Source organism: Dasypus novemcinctus, chromosome 17 (assembly GCF_030445035.2).
Source record: "Dasypus novemcinctus isolate mDasNov1 chromosome 17, mDasNov1.1.hap2, whole genome shotgun sequence".
Classification (NCBI taxonomy): domain Eukaryota; kingdom Metazoa; phylum Chordata; class Mammalia; order Cingulata; family Dasypodidae; genus Dasypus; species Dasypus novemcinctus.
Window position 1 is genome coordinate 56,460,778 of NC_080689.1, and position 20,099 is coordinate 56,480,876.

The 20,099-nt window shown below is 37.7% G+C and overlaps 1 long non-coding RNA gene across 1 annotated transcript in view; it reads right to left on the reverse strand.

Moving 5' to 3' along the window:
- LOC111759575 (uncharacterized) overlaps window positions 1-19,575 on the reverse strand; it is a 60,302-nt gene extending 40,727 nt beyond the window's left edge. The window contains exons 1-3 of the long non-coding RNA XR_009181167.2: window positions 19,299-19,575; window positions 3,546-3,601; window positions 666-780 (exon numbers count right to left, since the gene is read on the reverse strand). This is a non-coding gene — a long non-coding RNA (uncharacterized lncRNA). The remainder of the gene's footprint in view (window positions 1-665; window positions 781-3,545; window positions 3,602-19,298) is intronic.
- Window positions 19,576-20,099: the final 524 nt, after the last annotated feature.

The following is a 20,099-nucleotide window of genomic DNA, read 5'->3' on the forward strand; positions in this document are numbered from 1 at the left end:
CAGTGAACACCAAAGAGAAGCAATTAATTACCCAGTGGTCTAGGGAATCAAACATTCTGTCTGTTCTTCTACACAGGTGCTGAAAGGGAGAAGGGGGAAGGTAGTGAGGGAAGGGCATCAGCGGTGAGGCTGTTGCCTCATGGAAACTTTGCCTGTTGGCCTGGCACGATGAAATCCAACCACCGTCCTCTGAGGAAGGGATCCAACTCTGTTTCAGGTCTTAACTGAGTAAGAACAAAAAGGATAATGCCTTCCTTAACTATCTTTTATTATTACAGAGCCCTGGCTGGAAGAGAAGAGGGAGGCAGTTACAAAGGCAAAATAGAATCAAGTTATGCTGATGCTGAGTTGATTTTAGTTTTATTGTGTTTTAATCTGAAGCTGTAGCAGACTGTGCCATAGCTCTGCTCAGGTTATTTTGTTTGATTGTGTTTTGTTTTTCCTGCCCAGGAAGCATGCTTGACCTAGATGCTGGGCAAAGGGAGAGTTAATGCACCCAGAAGCAGCCTTTCAGTGAATGACAGGGAGTTGGTAGATAACTGTTCCAGCTTCATGGTGCATCAACCAACTGGAAGACTCTGAGGAGTGGCCTCCATTGTCTACTAGAGCTCTCTAATGCACCTAGTCTACAGTTTCTGGCAGTGGTAGCTGACATGGTAACATACCTTCACTGGCTTCATTCCTTTCCCTGACTCACTTCCTCATTTCCCTTCCAGTGTTTCCTGGGACCATCTTCCAAATAAGCCATTGGTACTTGAGTCCTCATCTTAGGGTCTGCTTCTATGGGAACACAGAGACATAGACAATTTCTTGATCTTTTACATCCGTTTTTGCCAACAATGCTTAAAAAGAACCAATCCTATATCAAGAGGGGGCTTAGATTCCACATGGATGATGGATGCAATTCTCCTGCTTACAGTTGTAGGCACTCTTGGTTCCCTGGTGTGGTGGTTGACCTTCTTCACTTCCCTGTTAGCTGGCTGGGGTAAATCCAATAAACCAGAGCACAGGAGTTGCAAGCCTGCTGAGGCTCAGGGCCTGGCTGTCACATGGACAGTCCAAAGATTCAGGTCTCCTGAGTATACACCAACCCCAGCACCAACCACAGGTCCAGTAAAAGTGACAGAAGAGGCATGTGTAGAAAGGTCACATCTGAGTCCAACTCCATCACACTCAGGAACACAAACTCCAACATAGGGCCAACTGACATATCACTGAACTCCAGAGCCATCTGCCATGACCATAGAACCTGTGGGTCTCTGTAGCATTCAGGAGAACCAGCACCTGGGGTCGTACCTACTTTGGCTGTCTCTGGGACCCTGCTGAGGCATAACCATCTCAGGGTCCACAGGATGGAGGAATTAGAGTATGGATTAGAGTGGATTTACTGATACTCTACTACAGAACTATTGTGATTAGGAATGAAAGAAAATGTAACATTGATGTGGAGAAAGTGGCCACGGTAGTTGCTGAGGGTAGGAAGAGGGAAGAAGAGATATGATGTGGAGGCATTTTCAGGACTTGGAGTTATCCTGGGTGGTACTGCAGGGACTTATGCTGGACATTGTATGTCCTGCCATGGCCCACTGGGTGGACTGGGAGAGAGTGTAAACTATAATGTAAACCATTATCCATGTGGTACAGCAGTGCTCCAAAATGTATTCACATTCACCAAAATGCAATGAATGTCCCATGATGATGAGAGAGCTTGTTGATGTGGGTGGAGCAGGGTGAGGGGGGTGGGGGGTATATGGGGACCTCTTTTTTTTTTTTAATGTAACATTAAAAAAAAAATAAAGAGAGAGAGAGAAAAAAAAGAACAAGCCTAAAGGTAACCTCTTTGGATCTTTACTCAACTTGCCAAGTGCTAGAAATAATTCAGCCTTTTTGCTCCCACAGTATTGCACTTTGTTACGGCAACTGCTAATTTGTTTTTTAATTAATTAGGTAATCAGTGGTCTAGCTGTGGCATCACTGTGCTTAATCCTCTTGGACAGGTCTGAGTCAACTGCCCCACTCCATATGCAATAGAAATCCCAATGCCCTCCCCAAGGTTACTGCAAATTTTAGGGGGGCTTACAGTTTTGCAGCTGACTCTAGGTTCTAGTGAATGTGAATTTTTGACCCCTGCTCTTCAGTTCGTGACTGTCCTTTTATCTCCACCCCATCCTTAATTCAAATATGGAACTCAATCTTTTTCATGATTTCCACCAGAAAAAACAAAAAACAAAAAACAAAACCAAAAAACATTTATCACTCATTATCATTCATTCATTCATTCAAAAAAGATTTACTGAACATGAATGCTTTTTCAGACATCATTCTAGGCTCTGGGAAAACTGAACAAGACTAACAGGTCCTTGTTTGCTGTGGTCAGATACATTTTAAATATCATGCCCTACTTTTGTTGGTGCTATGTTTTGACTGTTCTAAAATGTCATTTTTCTCATTTATTTGCTCTTTCATTCTTGCATTCATTCTTCGAGCATTTGAAAGTTTCTTCTATGTGCCAATCACATAGAAGACTGGCCTACAGAGATGAACAGCCCTTGCCTTAAACAATGAAGGCTGCCAGACAAATATCATCATGAAAGCCTAGGGGTCCTTCATTTGCAGACCTTTGCAGTTTATGGATTCTAGGTCCAGTCTAATCTTCTGGGTAGCAAACAAAAGGGCTAAGAATTTGGGCTGCAAAGATAAGGCAAGAAAGTCACTGGATTCAGGGCCAGGAATAGAGCTGAAGTATGGGTCACATAGGCAAGAACTGTGCTCCCTGAAGAAGGGCTCAGACATTAGGAATTATGAGCACAACCGGGGGGGGGGGGGGGCAAAACCAAACCGAACTAACCTCACAGAGTTCTCTAAGAACAGTCACCAGAGCAGAACGTTGAGTGACTCAACGGCAGTGACCTGGTGGCTCTAATTTCCCAGTCCTTGTAAGTCTATTCATCCATCATTTTTGTTTTCAAAGGCTTGTTAAGACAACTGATTATGGTATCATAAGTGCCAATATAACTGCTGCAAGGAATTTATTGGAAATCCAGCTAATTGGGTAATTTGGAATATACTTGAATAGGTCAAACCTGAGATACCCTGATTAGGGGTTTGTGGCTTTCCTATTCATGTTGTAATCATCCTCCTCACTCAGAAGAATGAAGGTCCTTGTGTATAATAAAGAGCTGGTTGATTTTCTCTTAATTGAGCTCATAGTGTAACTGGACCCCCTCATTCACTGGGAGTTGGCTCTCAGCTTCTCTTACTTTTGGTTAGGAGACACCAGTACTTTAGCAGGCATTGCAGTGTTCTTTTATGCTTCATGAATCTTGCTCTCTCTGTGTGACTATATAAATCCAAGAGAGAAACTTGAGACTGCTACAATAGATATCACTCTTAAATTATGTTTGGGTCAATTTGGCAGGTTGGTCCTATTTTTCCTCTTGACCCTTCTCTTTTTATTTCTCTCGGTCTGCATTCCACTTGGGGAGACTATACACTCCCCAGTGATTACATCTTCTCTTCCTATCTTGCAGAACATTCACACCTACCATCTTCCCTTTCAGGTCTTCTCTATTCCATTCCTCTTTTCCACCAGTATCTTCACCTTAGTATGAAAGGAAAGTAAACATTAGACACTTGTTACCAGTTTTCAATAACATCTGATGTTCAGTCACTATCTATATATTTTTAAGGCATTGGTTTCTTCTTCTTCTATAAGTCCTCAGAGGACCTAGAGGCTGAAGAGAATACTATGCTTTGAAAAAATGTTTTCAGTGATTCTCATTTTTCTTACAGCAGTTTAAAACGTCCAATTAACTTATAACTCTAAAAAATATATATACTCATTTAAGAAGATTTGGGAATATAGGCAAAATAATATCCTGTTTAAGTTCAAATTTTAGTGACTATAGGAATCACTGGGGATCTGGTTAAAAATGCAACCTTCTGGGTTTCACCCCAAGAGATACTGATTGAGTAGGTCTGGGGCGTTTCCAAGAATCTGAGTTATTTAAAAAGTTTCCTAGGTAGCTCTCATGCTGACCAAATTTGAAAATTAGTATGCTAATTGATAGAAACAAAACCTTTTATTATTTCCTATTCGTATCTTGTTGTTTTGTTGTTCTGCCAAAATACCTGTAGGTATCAAAAGGTATTTGCCTGAATTCCCTGTACTAGACTAGTAGTTAACATTTTCTGCATAATGCACAACCACCAAAATTAATGGATTAAACAATCAACAAATTCTGCATGTCACCTAGGCGATTCTTCCGGCATGGGTTGGCTCAGCTGGGGCTGGCGACTCTAGGATGGCCTTACTCATATGATTTGTAGTTAGATGGAAGTCAGCTGGAGCTACAGGGATGGTTGGTCTCTCATTATTTCAGCAAGCAAACCTAGGCTTCTTCACAAGGTGAGGACATGCTTCCAAAGAGCAGCAAGAGAAGGCAAGCCCCAATGCACAAATACTTTTCATGTTTGCTATTGTCCCGTTGGTCAAAGTAAGTTATATGGCTAAGCCCAGCGTCTAAGTGGGAGGGGATTATCCAAATATGTTGATTCAGGAAGGGAAATTATTGTAGCTATATTTGCAACAATATAATTTCCATTCGCAGCTGAAAATTCAATTTACTTCTGAGTATCAGTATAATATTGATCTTGAAGATCAAAGATCAGAACTAAAGTCAGCATTCCACTTAGTAATTGTAAGATTAGTAAGTCTTTTTTCTTTCCTACCAAGATTTTGACCTACTACCTTAGCTAGTTTCCTATTGCCTCCTATCTCCAAGAGTTACCGTATCGTTTATGATACCCTTGAAGTTGTTGTGACATTAACCAAATACAGTGATGACCTAGAAAAGAGGTTAAGAACTAATTTTTGTTGGATGTGCCTATCAAGAACCTTACTAGACAATTTTTCCCTACTATTTTACATTTGGAAACTGTGACTCAATGAGATTAAATAACTTACCCAGTGTCTCATGGTTAAATATGTTTTATAAAGGATTTTTAACCCAGTTTTATCTAACAACAATAACAAAAGTCTCTTCTGTTCTTTTAACTATACCACAATAATTTGGCAACTTTTAGCCACATGTCTCATTTTGAAAGGTTAACATCCAAGAAAGCTAAAGATAGTATTATGACTTGGAGATTATTAAAGGTTTACATTTGTCTGCTTTAACTATGAATCTATGACCTTAATATCAAGAACATATGTTAAGAGGTTGTGAACCAACTTTAAAAAAGTACATAGACACAAAATCATGTGTTGGTAGTATTATAGTAATAGTTATTTTTCCTCCCACATTTCTAGCTTATCCAATATTTTAGAGTAAATGTGATGTAAAAACATAAGGGTCACTTCAAACAAAAAAATATAAAACTTCAGGACTTCTGCTTAAACTAGTAAGTTCAAGATTTTATCTCTTTTCTGGGCAAGAAGAAAACTTCTGTTTTCAGTTTACTAAAAACAATAAGTATGGATAAAATAATTTAGTTTAAAAGAATTGGTTCTTATTTCATCTTTGGAATTTCCCACCCTACACAATCCTTTTTCTCTCGGCAAAATATGGTATAAGGATTTGAAAGAAGAAAAAAAATTAACTTCTGGCCTCAGTTTTTGAGGCCAGAAGTTAATTGAATAAGACCTTAGATTCTGATGAGTTTGTGCTTTATGGTTGATTAACTTGTTTTAATACCAAAAAAATGCTTAGGAAACCCAATTATCATGCCACTTAATCTGAGTTATTGGCTGATTTCTGCTAGTTTCTGGATATCGTATTGACCAAGTTACATTTCCTACTATGAAGTACTAGAGAAACTGAGCTTCAGTTTAGAAAGAGAGATTTAGGTTCAATATATGAACAATTGCTTGATAACAGAAAGATTAAATTCTTAGAAAATTTGAAAAATAGCAATGACCTGAGCTTCTAATTTCCAGTTAATAAATTTCTCCTGGCTCTAATAATAGGATGGATAATGTGAAAAAATTAAGACTCTAACAGCTTTTCTTTAATTTGTCTATTTCTACTAGGGTAGCCACTGCCATTTCATTATTGTCTTTTACTATGTTTAAATAATATAAAGACAATGAAGCCAACTGTTTGGTTATGAAATGAGGAAATAAAAAATGAGAAGAGTTAATTACTGAAATCACAGTATCTCATTCAGGAAACTGCTGGCCACACTGTAGAGAACAACTCACCAATGGCATGCATATGCTACTGGTTCTGCCTCTACCAGAAAAATATCTACTCTTATGTTGGATGGCCACCTTCACTTGCTGGACAGAAGCAAAAAAGGGGGCTGAACATAGGCCTGCTAATACTGTAGGACTGTTGGACTATCTTGTATGATTCTTAAAAAACTAAGTCTGAGCCCAGTACATGAGCTTTAGGAGACTGGTGAGCCTCCCATCCCACAGTTGATTGCAAAATTGTTCCATGCACTTGTCTGACAAGAGGTTCCATAGAATCTGGGGAGAAGGTCTATCAGATTCTAACAGGACTCTGTGACTCATAAAGAAAGGTTAAGAACCAACACTTTAAGTTCTTTGAACTTCTAAGCATAGCTATTTTTCTGGGTTATTAGGGACTTATAAGAAACAATGGAGTGACAAGTAAAACAGAAGAATGAGGCATGTCTTCATACCTAGCAAAAATGGAGGCAAGATGGGACTATAGCTTTCTAGCACAGAATTCTAAGAAGCCAATTTGGCAGATTGTCTGGAATGAAGGGAACTCTTGTGACCTGTGTGTTTACTGTTCCCCAGGATCAATGACCCAGATGAGTAATACAGAACCCTGCATAGGGTGGTTCTTCTTTCTAAAGAACCAAAGAGAGTTATCTGAGGAGAGAGTTGAAACAATTGAGTTACTGAGGTCTGTGGGTTTACCCTGATTCATGTTTTCCACAGCTATTGAGTATCTGCTGTATGCCATACAGAATGGTAAACTCTAAGGATGTGCTGGTGAGCAATAAATTGGAAGCGATGAATGAGCAAGTCTTGGTCCAGCAAAATTTGTAGGGGCATTAGCATGAAAAGTCTTACACAACAGAAGATGTTTGAGCAGCTTTGTTAATCCCAAATTCTCCCAGAACCATAGAATGTTAGAGCTAAAACAAAATTAGCTGATTTTGTTTTAGGGACTGATGATTATCTAATGCCATCCTCTTATTTAATAATAAAGAAATGAAGGCCTTGTTCAGGGTCACTCAGCTGAGATGATAATACTAGGACTAAACCCTAGGTTTTCTTTCATCTAGTCCATTCATCTTTCTACTGTTTTAAATTGTGTTTTTATAACCTGTCTATGTTCCTCTTTATTTGTGAAATCAACCAAGTTCAGAACTATCTGTACAGATGCCAATATACAATATACAGATGCCTAGAACTCCTTTCTCTGAATTCCCATCCTACATATTAAGAAGGAAGACGATTGAGAATTAATTGTAACATATACAGGATGGCAAAGAATAGGAACTAACCAATTTAAAAAGTAGACTGATTTCCATGTTGAAACTCAGCTTTTGCTCACAAAAAGCATCCCCTGTAGCTTTAAAATCAGTTTCCACTGGTCCACTCCCTTATGATGTCATATTCAGTTTGATGTTGTCTGGGCAACTTGGTAAACATACTGCTTCCTCCATTGTTTAATTCCCTTCCCTGAGTGAGATCCTTAGGCAACCAGGCTTCATTAGTTCAGGTGCTAGCCTCAGGGAACTACTTGTTTTAATTAGAGGGATGAAATGGCATTTTAATTGTGCACAATGATTAATAAACATGCTGAGCTGCTGCATAATGATCTGCTGCTTGAAGAGCTTTCTCCACTATTCCTGATATCTACATCCATTAACTGATTGTTATCCAGGTTGAGAGCTATCAAGCTCTTCCTCCATCCAAATTGTATGTTGTCTCTTCTCCCATTTTTCTGCTAATAACAATTATTAGACCTAAGCCCCATTTTTTTCCATAGTAACAGAGAGACAAGGCTAGAATAGAGAGAGCTTACAAAGTGGCGTACAGTCTATGTAATTTCTTTCACTGAACTTCCTTGTAAAAGGGAGATAATAATAAGACCAACCTGACAGGCCTTTGAGAAAATTAAATGAGACAATGCATGCAAAGCACTTAGCTAGCAGAGTGCTGGCCCAGAGTAAGAACTCTGAAAATGTAGCTACCATTATCATTAGTAGTTTTATTGTTATCCTCCTCTTCATCATCATCAACTTCATCATCACCATCATCAAGACCATCATCTTGGTCAAGATTAGACACTCATAAGTGTCCTCTTAGAACTCATGATATTCAATACATCACATGGACATTCTAATTCAAGAAATCATTTTCTAAAGAGTTGAGGTTATCTAGAGATTTTTCCTAGTTTGTACTTTATGTGTTATGAAAGTAATTTGTTATGACTTATGGAAAATATATGCTAAGAAGGTCATGTATATTAAGGATTAATCTCAGTCCCTCAGTAGTTAAATAAAATACTAGGTGTGTACCTGTCTGAAGTTCAATGAAAATAGAAACCAGAAAATTTGATGGTAAAGTGACCTCCCCTATAAAACTATTTGCTTGGGATTTGCAAGAGTTTTACTGACCACATATAAACTTAGGTAAATCCTAAGAAACTTATGGCTTTTTTTCCCCTAATGCTGACACTACTAAATTGTTTTCCTTTATTTTTCTTGGAAATTGTTATTCAAGGCTCTATACCTCCAAGTAATCTTTACTTGATTTAGGGGAGATATTTATTGATGAAACCCAGGGCAGCTGCCAATATTCATAATTGGCTACTTTTCATGTTGGCTGTTACATAACTGATTTTGTCCTTAGTTTGAAATACTAAAGACAGAGTCAAAAATACAGGCCAGCTGATCTACTGACCTAGTTATCCTTTGATTTTACAATAACTCTACACCAATGCAACTCACTTCTTCCCAAGAAAAATTAGAGCAGATTACGACTAAGCATGGTAAAAGCGTTTTATCCCATGAAATATTAAGGACCTCATTGAAACAAGTCTGCCCCAACAAAGACGTTTCTAAGTACACAGGGTCATGATATTTTAGTAGAGCAGATATAATTGGCTACATGGGCCAAATTTTAGCCTGCCTCCAGGGCACTCCTAAGTCTTGTTGTTAGCTCCTTTAAGGGCCCATAACTGTCTGTAAGAGTCAAAGGAGGATAGGTGAATGAATCATTTTGGCCATGACAGAACTGAGAGAAAAGTTGTAGAATAGATATTGAGCCTGAAATATAGCTAGGACAGGGCAGGAAGGAAAAAGACTGAATTATCTTCTTTCTACATTTTCTAGTAACATTTTTAAAATCACGTATCTGAAGTTCCACTAAAATACAACTACATACCTATTAGAATAAAAATCCTGGCCATATGAAATTTGTTTGTGAATAGGGAGGAACTGGAACTCTCATACTTTGCTGGTGGGAATATTCAACTTGAAAAAACAATTTTGTGAGTTCTGAAAATGTTAAATATGCAACTACTATACAATCCAGCAGTTAATTCGTGAAGCACATGTCTACATAAAGACTTATACATGAATACTCACAGCAGCTTTATTTGCAGCAGCCCCAAACTGGAAACCCAAATGGATATGTTTTTGTACATCCATACAATGGACTACCACTCATCAAGGAAAAGGAATAACCTATTGACCCATGTAACATCAAACATGACTCTCAAAATAATTATACTGAGTGAACGAAGCCAGGCAAACTCTAACTCTAATCTATAGTGTCAGAAAATAGTCATGGTTGCTCCCTGGGAGGCAGGTAGAAGAGAGTTTACAAATGAGAAAAGATTCTTTGGGGGGTGGTGAATATGTTCATTACTTTGACTGTAGTGATGATTTCAGGAATGCATACATATGTCAAAATTGTACACTTTAAATCTATATTTATTTATTTATTCATTTGTTTGTTTATTCTTGAGGTACTGGGGCTGGGAATTGAACCTGGGACCTGTTTGTGGGAAACTGGTCCTCAGCTATGAAACTATACTGGCTCCCCTGTACATTTTACTGAATGCCAATTAATACCTCAATGAAGCTGTTAAATATAATAAATAAAATTAGTTACCCAAAACTTTTTTGAGTGTAGTATATGTGCTAATGGGCCTGGATCGAATGTATTTTACTCTGAAATATAGTCCCAACATAGTGTCTTAATCCCTGGTGAGTGTGTGTGTGTGAATTTCTATTAAAGGGTAACAATTGTTACCTAAAGAGATAGACTTAAAAAGTCATATCCTTATATGGATCTAGGCAAAATTAAGTATATTGAGAATAATCTTCTCTAAAAGACTACCATAGTAATTGAAATATAGCTGTGTGTAAAATGTGCTTGTGATATACTCTTTGATTGTTCATGTTTTTTTGAATAACCAGACAGGAATGTTGCACTAAATTGAAATCTTAGCTTATCTTTCTGATTTTCTCTCCAAATTTAAAAAGTCTGTAAGGAAACACTTTTTTGAGGAATCCTCTTTTAATACTCTGCCTATCACTGCCTAGTCCCTCAGCATAGCAGAGTCAGTCAATTCTTGCTAAAAATTTTGCTCACTTAATGTTGATCTCAATAAGTCCATCATTAATGGATTGGATCCATTATTGCCAGTGGATCCTTTATTCACACAGCTTACATTTACCTTCTCAACCACACCGTACCTGACTTTCCTTCCAATTCTTCTTTGGTCTTTACAATGCTAAGTTATGGAGAAGCAGTTCAACAATACTCATTAATGACATGTCTACATTTTTAATATACCATGTTCTTTCAAAATACCCCAAGCCCTCAAGAATTGAACCATAGTAAAATGGTTCCTGAAAAAGGATCTTTCCTGAGATAGATACTATCTCGGGAAAGAAAGACCATTTCAATATAATGTAAATTGATATCTATTCATATAACTGCCAAAGCAGATACATACATATTTATATTATTACTAAAATTATACTATACATGAATGCACTTTAATAATCAAGAAGTAAGTAGATTTAGATAGAAGTAAATAATTTAGATAGATGCTTTTGTATTGATTGCTTAGTTTGTTATTATTCTATCCTTGTTAGGAGACCAACACCCATCTTAAGTACATACTTAATCAAAAGTATTAGAAGAATAGTTTAAAATTATCTCACTGACAAAAGAAAAGGTAAGAAGGAAAAAAGAAAGGAAGGAAAGGAGAGAGGGAGGGAGGTAGAGAGGAAAGAATAAAAGAAAGAGAGGGAAGAAGGAAGAAAAGAAAAGGAGGGAAAGACAGGGAAGGAGGGCAGGAGAAAGGAAGGAAGGGAAGAAGGAAAAAAGGCAGGCAGGCAGGAAGGAACAGATAGAAGAGAAGAGAAAGAAATTCTGTTAATAGTGGTTAAAAAAATTTTTTTTTTGTTAGACACAACACACATTGTTTGAGTTAGTTTAGATTCTCCACTTTAATTCTCAATCTTGACTGCACATTTTAGATTCACTTGGGGATCTTGAAAACAAATTTAATGTCTGGATCTCATTCCAGACCAACTGAATAAGAATCTACGAATGGGGTCCAGGGACAAATGATTTTGACGCAAAGGAGATTTCAAAACTCTGTTTTAAAAGGGCAAGACTACACAATTCAATGTGCAAACTAATAACAGAAGTGCTGATGCACATCTAATCTTCTAATCAGATACTGATGTAACTCTAACAGCAGCTGTCCTCTCATTCTGTGGCCACTTTGTCTACCAAGTCCCCTACAAGTCACATTTGACATCCTTCTGGTCCTCTTCCTATCCAGTCCCCCAAGTAAAATCCAAAAGGAAAAAATATCTTATTAAGCAATGGAGACTTTGCTGAAGATGTTGGGGAGTCAGAGGAGGTGCTTTACATCACATACTCAATTACTGGTCTCCCCTACTGAACCTGAGGTTTATTTTCTTTCTACTTTTCTCCCATACAATACTGACTCCTGGCTCCTCTGTTTTGCACAGCAATTCAAATCCACCCCAAATCTGTATACTCCCAGGAAGAAACAAAAGGTCATGCGATCAATATATCTCTCTATCCTTAGAACACATTTTAATCACCATGTTATTATTTGAGCTTGCCTTTGCAACTCCATGCACTCCACACAGCTTATCAAAGAACTTCTATCAAACACAGTGATCGCCACAAAGAGAATCTTCATCCCATCTGCTAAGATAATAAAACAATCTTCATACATTTTACTGACACGTTAATGCTGGCCAAAAATATACATATTAATCATATGCTAGGTAAAGCAAACTCAGAACTGGAAAAGGAGACCCAGAAAATAATAAATAAAACAACTACAGCAGAGGCCAGAGAGGCATGATAAAAAAGAGAATGGAAACAACTGCTGGCAATCTGGTAGTTCATGATCAATAGTTTTACCATTCCAGTGTAGAAGGATGATTCTAAAACTTCAGTGAGGATCAAAACAGATTCTGGGGTCTCATCCCCAGTGACTTTGACTAAATACGTCTGGGATGGGACCAAGAATTGACATTTGTCCAGCTCCCAGGTGATTTTCCTGCAGGTGATCTACAGACATCATTTTGATGTCTCAAATTTTAAAACGCATTGGAAACGTCTGAGGATTGTGTTAAATTGTAGCCTCTGATTCAGCAGATCCAGGGGGACCCCAGCTTCAGCATGTCCAATAGACTCCCTGGTGCCTCTAGTGATATGATCTGTGCAGCACACCTTGAGTGGCAAGGTAGTCAGAGTTTGAAAGTGGAGTTTGGAGAAAAATAACATACGATTTGATGGTACCCCTAAAAGGTAACATTATGGAAAATTCACTTAAATTCCTTGCTTTGTCCAGTGTATCTCCTCCCTGCATTGGCCTGGTTCAATTCCTCAGATTTGCTTCCCATTATAGAGTTAATTAAGCTATAATTAAAAATTATGGGTTCAATAAGTCCTTCTCTTTCTTTGTTCAGCATCTCTTTGGGTACCATCTATGATAGGGACAGGTAAACTACTACGGGGAAGCCAAATCACAGCATTTGCCTCTTTTTGTAAATAAAATATAATTGAACATAGTGACACCCATTTGCTAATGGTTGTGTTCCAGCTACAAAGGCAGAGGTGAGGTACTTGTCACAGAAATTATATGATCCACGAGGTCTAAAATATTTATTCTCTGACCCTTTAAGGAAAAACTTTATGACCCTTGACCTTTGAAGCCCACAACCTTCTAAACCTCATTTTCTGCTATTAATCCAGAAGCATTTTCAGCATAAGCTGAAGCAAGAGAAAAGGAAGAAAATTCTCATCATTCTATACTTTTTCAGAGTTCAGGAATTTCAATTTCTCTCACCTTCTTCCTTTAACGTAACTCACTCTCTGCTGCTGTTTCACTCACTTAGATATTTGTTTTGTTCTTCTGTTCAACAAATAGTTAATCCAAATATTTATTAAGCTCCTAAGGAGTGAAAGAGATATTCAGAGAGGGGACAGTTTATTTTACACTTGGTGCCAGGAAAGTCTTCATGGAGAAATTAGGATTTCAGGTTTTTTTAAGTAGACATTTGATTGCAAAGAAGCAAATAGAATATCTCAGGCGAAGCAAATGAATAAACAAAAAAAGTTAAAGTTAGAACACCCAAAGGTTATTCAATAAGCAAGCCAGGACTCTGTATAATTAGATTGGAGTGTTCTTTTGGACTGGTGGAAGACAAAGCTAGACTTCGAAGCATCCTGAAAGCCAGTCTAAGAATTTGACAGAGTTATTTCGTCCTTATTTCTCCAATTGTTGTCCCCAAATCAGCTTCAGCCTCCCCTGGAACCTTCCTAATTAGAAATGCAGACTTTCTACCTCACCCCAGACTTACTGAATCACATTTTACATTTTAGAAAGATCGCCAAGTCATTTCCATGCAAGATGAAGTTTGAGAAGCACTGCTCTAGGAGAGGAGAACCTTACAGAGGAGGAAAGGCTGGCCTGGGATTCCAAAGGATCCCAGAGCTATCATCTTCAAAATGAGTGTCCTCAAAAAGTCACAAAGTCTCTGAGCTTCAGTTTCCTTACATACAAAATGACGATTTTTGAGCCTTCCAACTCTAACACTCTATTCTCCCATTCAGTGAGAATCAAAGAAAAGGGAGGTTTTGATCTGGGAACTGAGATGATCACAGTTATTCTTCAGGGAGACCAACCTGAGGACTGTTTTCAACGTGAATTGGAGATGGGGGAGAAAAGAAGAGGAAAGAAACTGGAATACCAATAAAAAAGCTCAATGTGGCACTCCAAACATGAGGTTATAAGAATCCAGAAACAAATGTTTTTTTGAGTGAAATAATTTACCATAGATAACTTCTTAGCCTCAGCATTGTATTCCATGGTCTGTATATTTTTCTTAGTGCCCTTTCATTAAATGCATTAAACTGCAAGACCCAGGTCAGACCAAAAGGGACAGAAGCAAAGGAGACAGAGAAAGAGCTTGAAAATAATATTTTCCAAAAATCCAGTGGCAGCAAAGAAATACAAGTAATTTCAATGGAAGTATAAAAACCAGATAAACAAACAAAAAACAAACAAAAAAACCCAACTCTAAAATGGATTTTTTTTAAAGACACTTCTTTGAGATGTCTGCCGTCCTTCTGATCGGAATACTATGGCATAAATCACAAGGAAAGTTCTTGTGCCTCACTCAAAACTAGCTGTGACGTGAGCATTGCTAAAGGCATGAAATTATTTTTAAAAGGCATGAACAAGATGACAAAATAATAGTGTTTTTTACTGCCAAAGAAAACTTTTACTTTAATGTATTACGTTGTCTAGTAACAAAGGTGGGGGATTTATATTCCAACTTTAATTTTTCAAAACATTTTCATAATAAAATTTCTTCCAGACCACAGGAGGGGTCTTTAGCCATCTCTTCCAGATAAGTACAGAGTGTCTATCTGAATTGATTGAATTCAAAGGATTCACTTCATGATATTTTATTTATGTCCCCCCACATTTAAAATAAATAAGGTTAATACTGATAGAACAAGGTTATATGGGTCTTAGGAGGATCTATTTTTTCCATCACATCTCTTTTGTTCCATCTTGCTTAGCAAATCAGATGCTAGATATATTTTGATTAGTTTGTACTTTAATGGATCATGTATGGAGAGTCCACCTTTCACATTGGGACCATTAATTTTTCTGGAGTCTGATGGAAAAAACAGGTAGAGCTTTTTTGTGTGTGCTGATTGAAAAGTGATGGATTATTTTCATGTGGTAAGAAACACAATGTTTTCTTTAGCACAGCAGGATATAATGTTTGCAAGGTCTAACAGTGAAATATTATGCATATCTGCTGCTGGCCAGCTGCCAGAAATGGAACTGCAAAATCGGAGGAGATTTTGAATTTGAATCTTAAAACCAGTGCAGCCTACAAAGAAACTAATGAGCCATTCTAAGCAGAAAAAGCATTTGTACTAATAGATGATGCCTGCTGTACATGCCAGCATTTAACAAAATGGTAAATAATTATTCATTTAAATGTTACCTTGAACTTTATTTCAAGAAAAAAAAGGTACTTATGCCTGGTAATTTCCAATATGCACAGCTGCTAGGGTTTTTTTTTTTTCTAGCCCCAATTCAGAGGCCTGTGACATATCCTTCCCTGTGAAAGTTAGAGTCATTTTCCATATAGCTTTTCTCCTCACATAGCTGAATAACTGATTCACAGAAAATTTTATTTTGCTATTACTTAGTACTTAAAACTGGTATTTTCAAATCAGTACATAGCATAACGAAAAGCTTTAAAATGTAGTAAGAAAAAAAATTTAAACGTAAGTATTTAAAGGGCAAGGAGAGTGAATTTTTAAGTTGTAGAATGTCAAATACTTTTGTTTTACAAAGTCAAGGATCTGGCAATGGGAATGCTTTCTACAACCTAGTATTCTTTCATATCATGGTACAGTATATTGGTATATTAAGGCAAACATAATTCATATGTTCATTTATACTGAATTGATCACGATACACTGTTTTTTAAGAAATATTTGAAAAGAAGGTTGATATTGAACCTTCTTTTCTGGGCTTTTAAATTTATTTTATTTTATTGTATCTTGGGGCCAGGAAATTTCATTTGGTGTGCATTATAAGAAATGTGTATCTAGTGGAATATTTGCTCAGTTTTAAATATGGAAAATACACTTGATATTACTGACCCCTTTTGTAAATAGAGAAATCTGATGGGAAGAGACACTTGCTACGTCTTGATGCCCCACACATTGTATTTTATATTACTGTATTTTGATCTCCATTTTAAAGGTGGAATTATGACTTTAAATTACAGGCTTTCATCCTAAGACTACAATAATTCCCCAGCGCAGCACCACTGTCAGGAAGAGCACAGGAGCTCTATCTAGTTGAAACATAGGGTGGAAAGAAGAGGGGAAAAGGCCTGATACAATGTCGCATCTTGCTCTTTAATTCACAACTGAGACGTGCTTGTGACACATTTAATCAGGCCTTCCCCCTGCCTGAGTTACTCACCAGGTGTTCCTTTCTCCTGGAAGCTGCATTAACTCTTCTGTGCCTCTAGGGTTCTATAGAGTAATTTACTGCTACGCTGCCCCAAATGTTGCTTCTGTGGCCACGGCCTGGTCTATCTCAGAATTGACACAAATCCTCAAAGACCTACTAGGGGTGGTTTCTAAATTAGGACAATACTGGTTTATCGAAAGTCCTATAGCATATAGTTTGGTTTGTTTAATAGATCTCAATAATAGATTATTTTTAAAATATTTTAAAGTAATTTGGATATCCTAGAGTCCATGAATTAAACTCCCAAAAACATCTTAATTTAAAATTTGAAATAACATGAGAAACCCCACAAAATATGCAAAAGAATGCAATTTAAATTTAATTGTATTTTCTTATGTTTGATAGTCACATTTGAAAGGAAACACACTCCTGATTTTTTTTAAAAAGGATTCTACAAGGGCTGCCCAAATATTTTAATTTATGCTTTGTGGAGCTGGTAAAAGTTTAGCTCATTGGTTAGAAACTTACTTAAATGTAAAAATAAAAAAAATATGTTATTTAAGAACATATTAGTAGAATGCTTGAGGACATACATTTCTAAACGAAATAGTAAGTGTCAAATCTTAAAAACATCTGAACTTTAAAGAAATGGGTGAGTTATGCTGAATTCTGTTAACAAAACCAATAGATGACCATAAAGCCGCACTGAAACTACAACATAATATTCAGAATTTAGAGGTGCAAAGGAAGACAATGCTGCCCATATGTTCTTGATTTGCATCGGAAATTTTAAGAAGAAAGAAAAAAGGAAAAAAAAAATGTAGCTACACTGATAATGTGAAATATAAAATGACTAACAGAGAGATGCTTCTGTCCTGATTAAATTAAGATTATTGAATCTCTTTGTACAAGACAAGGAAAAAGAACATACAAATATATAGTATATAGTTGCATATATATAATTATCATATATGTAATCTATAATTATGTAAGAATGAAAAATGACCATTTTTTGTTTTATTCACAGTTTACAATTTTGCTTCCTGATCACCTATATTTTATACGTGATTAGGTTATTTAGTGATTAGTATTTCCTTCTGGTTCATCTCAGCCTATAAATTCCAAGTGGTGCCCCTTCAGCTGTTCTCTCTCCTTCTCCCCAGGCCTTCACTTTGGCCTCTGAAAACTCTTAAATAGAGTAGTTTATTAAAAAGGAATGAGTGGTCTTTCTATATTTAAAATTTAAGGGAGTTTAAAAGTTAAACTTCAGAGCACAATAAATACACAAAATTCCTAAACTAGAGATATATTGTTTAAATGCTCAATTGAAATTTCAACATGTGGCTTTAGGACCTTTTATTTATTTATCCTAAGCAGCTTAAAGGCTGAACGTGAGAAAGGAGTCAGATCACAAACTTTACGTGGAAGAACTCCACTAACATGGCCAAGCTTGCGAAGTTAAAAGCATATGGCTGATTAGCCATATACATGTTTTTAATAATCGCACACCAAGCATATTTTGTTACTGCAAAATCAAATGCCTTAGGTGCGTCAAATATATTTTTCCCACAAGAATAAAAGAATTTCCAAATAAGAAAAGCAATTGCAGTTCCATTTCATGTCCCTGATTAGAAAACACTAAAACGAGTCGGATTTCTTTTTCTAATGTCAGATTTGAATTTACCATCTTCTCTTAAGAGCGATTTCCAATTACAACCATGATTACATCTTTCTCTCAAAAAAAAAAATTGAGTAATCCTCTGTAAACTTTTCCCTAGTATGTCCTTGGTATGATCACTTTTTTTACTGAAATATTTCTATATTTTATAGAAGCTATATTTGTCTTTACGCCTGTCACTTTTAACTATAAATCAAAGAAACTCACAATGAGTGTTAGATTAAAAATCACTTATTTTAGTAATTTTTGGAAACTTAATAGGAATAAGAGTTTTCATCAAAAATTTTAACAAGTAAAATCCATTTAACCTTTTACAACCTTAAAAGCGAATGGACTTTAATTTTGCCCTGACAAAGCCCAGCAGTAGAGAAATTTTAACTGATCAGTTTTAAAATGCTTTCTCCTTTAAGAACTGTAGAGTTGGAAATGTTTTGATAGTAAAAACCAACTGACAGATCTTTTATGAATATTTGTAAAATCATCCTTCGCTCCTTTGTAGCCCGCCAAAGATAGAAAAAGAATCGTAATATGCATTTTGGAAAGCTGTGTGGTGATATAAAAGAGTCCCATGCTAAGAGCAGACGGAAAATGGTCGTTATTATTAATTTAGAAAAACAAAAGAGCAGCCCAGCATTTCAGTAATGTGGCAAGTTGTGTGCTCTTGAAGGAGAGGGGGTTTTATAATTGGATTTTAGAGTAATTTAGAAGACGAGATAAGATGTAATGGTTGTATATTAGAGGTTAGAACTACAACAGAAACCCATAATGTAAGGGTTCATTGCACTGGGAGAAAACAGAACAAAGAAAAGCAGCGTCAACCGAAAATGGCCTGACTGAGGAAGCAACAAGGTGAAGCGGCGCTGGGAAGGCCGGGCCGCGGGAAGGTTCTCTCCACGCAGGCTAGAACACAGGCGCAACCTCTTCTCCCCAGACAGTAACCGACACGGGCTTCCTTCAGCACATCTCTTCTTCAGTGACCTCGTCACTCTCCCCAGCCCCCTCCTCCTCCCTCCCGGCGCTGGGCATTTCTTTCTCCCCAGCAGCCCGGGAACTCCAGGCCGTTTCTCCGCCGCCCGGGCTTGGGCCCTTCACCTGCCGTCCTGGGGGCTCACCTGCGGGATCCCAGGTTTGCTCAGGGGCGGTTTGGGGGACTGTGGCGCGGGCGCCTCACCACCACCACCAAACGCCTCCTCTCCTACGCTCACACGTGAGCCGGGGCCGGCTGGCCTGACCTCCCGGCTCTCCCCTCCCTTCCCCGGGGAACTCTCAGTGTCTGCCCACGGGGAGGAGAGGGGAAGTCGGAGTCAGAAGGAAAAGTAAAACCTGCCTCCCATCCTATCAATTTTCATGCCAAGCCTTGGGCAGGGAAATGTGCTCTCACATCCCTTTCTTGGGATCCCTTTCCTAAGAATCTGTTACGCAAGGGCCAAGCCTGCCGGTGAAGGCCTCAGGTGAATGGCTCCTTTTGGAGTAAAATAATCTAAGCACAGGCGAGGAAGGGCTGCTTCTAGAACGCGAGCCGCCTTGCTGGCCCTGAGGGAGTGGATCCTGGGGAGCGGAATTCCTTCCCAGTTACCGGCGCTTGGCTACCCCCTGCTGGGCGGGAAGCTCCCGGCCTTCAATCTCCCGCCCTTACGCTCCAGGGTCAAGTCTCCTCCCAAAGTCCAGGACAGAATCCACTTACTTCCTGTCAAATTATTATCACACATTCCCCACAGGAAGCTGGAATGTGAAGTTACCTTAGAAAGCCAAGAGGTGTTACAGATATTTTTTTTCCCCAAGCCCTTTGTACACCAGTTTAAGCAGAACAGATCTATTTATTTTTTTTGTGTGAGGATTCAGTTTATTAAAAGCAAACACATAACTCAAATTGTATAGTAAAATGACGTTAGGCTTTGTTGAGCATGGAAAGT